The 3,499-nt window shown below is 36.2% G+C and overlaps 1 long non-coding RNA gene across 1 annotated transcript; it reads right to left on the bottom strand.

The window, feature by feature from the left end:
* Positions 1–349: 349 nt before the first annotated feature.
* Positions 350–2,093, bottom strand: LOC125246886. The gene is made up of 3 exons (XR_007179986.1): positions 1,741–2,093; positions 1,074–1,224; positions 350–787 (listed from the first exon to the last, which is right to left on the bottom strand). It is a non-coding gene; the product is annotated as an uncharacterized LOC125246886 (long non-coding RNA).
* Positions 2,094–3,499: the final 1,406 nt, after the last annotated feature.

Genomic DNA, 3,499 nt, shown 5'->3' with positions numbered 1-3,499 from the left:
ATTAAACACTAACATAAACTAACAACATCTTTCCCTTTACTGAAAAACACATAAAATAACACTTTAATCCCTAAATTTACTCTCCTAATGCAGTCCCTTGCAAAGCATGCTGGGAACTACGGATCCACTGCACAGTTAGTTATGTCAACAATAATGTGAGCATTTCACACAGCAATGTTAGGCTGACTGAACAAACACTTGCTAAGTAAAGCTGACAATACTAAATTTTAGTAGAAACAACGCAGTTAAATTACTTTCATGTAGTTACATGAGTTTTTTAAGTAATGTGAACAAGGGTGGTTTGAGTGAAACTAACAACAGTGAAAGTTCATTTTTTTTAGTGTAATTTTCTCAAAACCTAATAAAATCTTGCTCAATGTAATGATTACATTATGAGAAATTTATTACATTATGAACTCACCAAAAACATGCAATTTTCATAATTGTAATAGCTTTTTAAACAAAAAATATTCCCTTACAGTACATTTTTAAAAATCTAAATCCAGTGTTAAACTACCTGTTCCTATTCGTTGAATATTCATGCTATTATTATTCTTATATTTTTTATTAAACAAAACACTGGTATTCCTTTTACAGTAAATTTTAAATATCTAATGTCTTAACCTGCCTACAAAATTCACCAGACAATTACTACTAATACTACACAGGCGCTGGAGGGTGTACTGGAGGGTGCACTGGATAGTAGTGCACAGGCGCTGGAGGGTGCACAGATGCTGGTGTTTGCAGAGACACAGGGACCTGTTGAGGCGTCAGCCAACCCACATTTCTGCACATGGTTAAAAAATAATTTTTTCCGAGTTATAATCCTTGCACAATAGCAGCAGTGATAATGATGGCTTTTTAAACATCCACCATGGCATCTTTACATTTTATACCCTAAAACCAAGAAAAATTCAGTTTTACAGTTTACTCATACATACCTACTTTATGCTTATGGTAATGTTCAAAATGAAACGTGTACACAAATTAACGTTGGAATAAAAAGCTTATCATTACTAGTGGACAATTTGTAAATTTTACAAGATCTGGAACATTTATTGAAACATAAATACCTCCGTGTTTAACAGCTGTCTTCTCGTGGGTTTGCATATGTGCCACAACATATGCATACTCTCCCATTTTGCTGCAGAACTGGCATTTGTAGTATGGGCCTTCAGAAATTGGATTTTTTAATATACCTTCCCTACAAACTGTTGGATGAAGCTGGAAGCAAATAAATTAAGATTTTTTTAATACATATTTTATTTTTTCCTCAAACATTGAAAAATATATAATAATAATAATAATAATAATAATAACATTTTCCAAATAGAGTCATGTTCTCTAAAGGAAAAAATAATATATATTTGTAATAACGTTACAAATAGAATGTTACAGATAGGGCTTAACGTTACCCTAATGTTAATTAATACAGCACATTGTAAACCTCAGTTCAACCAACCACTAATATAATTTAATTAACGTACAGCTAATGCTAAACTAATTTAATCTACAAGCAACGTTACGATTTTCAGCGGGCTAGCTAGCTTATTTATGCCCGCCAATAATTGTTAACCTGCCAGAACCTAAAATAAAATGCTTACTTAACAACAATAAGAGAGAAAGGTTAAACTTTGATAGATATTCACCTTCAGAAACAATACCAATATGCCTTACTACTGTATTAAAATGATTTATACACTTCAATTTCAAAAAGTTACCTCGGGAAAACATTCTTACCGTTGTCTCATTACGAGCAGCCATCTTGCCATGTTGACATCTCTTGTGGTACTGTGTGATTTGGACAACTTCAAGTTACGCCCCCTCAACAAGTTACGCCCCTTTCTTGTTACGCCCCCCTCTTGCAGTCCGCAGACAGACCCATTTCCAAAAATGAGGCCATCTTAGCAGCACATGACTGCACATCACTCCTGGATAACTGAAAATGGACAAAGAGGTGGGACGTGGTAGTAGCCCATGTGACTGGTTGCTGAAACCACGCCCGCCTAGCTCGACGTGACCATGTTAGCAGGAGCTATCTATCTTACTATCTAAAATATCAATAAAGATAACAAGCTATATCATTAGAAAGTACTAAAGCTTTACTGTCAATCTATGTTGTTATTTATTTTATTTTTTCTTTTATAAGATATAGATGCTCCAACACCAGTAATTAATTTGTATGGGGTGTGCAAATAACAACAAAAAAATCAAACGGAACTTCATACCTTTATAATGAAATAGAGATCGCGAGATGAATCCAATCCGTGGCACTTGGGTAAAATGTCCATTGCAAAACAAAACACAGTACTTTTTTGTCCACGAAAGCATTAATTCCATGAAATTCCATTGATATATTATCCATTGTTTGCATCACATTTTTTTCTGATTGATCTGCTCTCCATCATCGTTCTTCAAGAAATAATGCAATCTGAGCAGCTTTGTGTTGTAAAACTGTCTGTGATCGTATAACGTTATATCTCACAAACAAATGAGCTCGTGTCCAAAGTATAGTTTTTCAAAATGCAGCAGTTTTAGTTATAATATCCAAGCAGTGCTGTCGGAGTTTTATATCCTCCCGCCATTGTCATTGTAGTAAATCTCAGGAACTTTTAGCCAATGCCAAGACAATCCAACAACGTGTGTTCTGTTTCTTCCGCATGCATACAGATCTACACAGACGCACATCTGTCTCAACTATTGATCAGCCATATTTTATAATTGTATTAAAAAAAGAGAGAAAAAAGCACAAATACGGCTGAGATGCCAAATTCAGCGGCTGGAATTAGCTGAGGTAACATGACGGCTCGCAGACAGCAGAGCGATCCACCTGTCACTCAAGTGACCACGCCCTTAATTATGCAGAACTTTAAGGCTTAGTATAATTTAAACGGTTGAGTTATAAAAAAATTCACCCCCCTCAGAGTTGTCATGAAGGTCAAAATTAGCTATACAGACCAAAACCACAATTTGAACCAGACTGTAAACATGTTTTTTTCTGCTGTAAATTTGGCCAATTTAATATGGGGCTCAATGAGATTCTGCTCTCTTTTGGAGCCTGTCCCTAGCGGCCAGTCGATGAATCTCAGTTTAAGTCACTTCTGTATTGGCTTCGCGAGAAACTGGGGGAGGTTGCCGCTTGGTTCACGCACACCGCAGATGTACAGAGCCACGCCTACCTGTCACTCACTCAGAGCAGCGGCAGGCCTCGAGACTCTCTTTCGGTCCGGTTGAAGTGTTTTTGTTATGATATAACAGCTGATAATACAACTTTGGCACATTTGTCAGCTAAACGTTCATTCAGTGTTTCCCATTAATGACCCGGTGCCACCGTTTCATAATGAACCGAAAATTTAAAACATGTAAATGGTCTCTAACGTTGTATTTTGCCAACGAACTAAAATCGAAACCGTGATATGGCTTTGCCTTTATAAAACAGCAAAATACAGTGATTAAGTATATATACAGTCTGTCTGCGCTGCAAGTGCGCACATTTGCT

Source organism: Megalobrama amblycephala, linkage group LG15 (genome assembly GCF_018812025.1).
Source record: "Megalobrama amblycephala isolate DHTTF-2021 linkage group LG15, ASM1881202v1, whole genome shotgun sequence".
In the NCBI taxonomy this organism is placed as follows: domain Eukaryota; kingdom Metazoa; phylum Chordata; class Actinopteri; order Cypriniformes; family Xenocyprididae; genus Megalobrama; species Megalobrama amblycephala.
The sequence above is the reverse complement of the archived record's forward strand: the minus strand, read 5'-3'. Positions and strand labels throughout refer to the sequence as shown.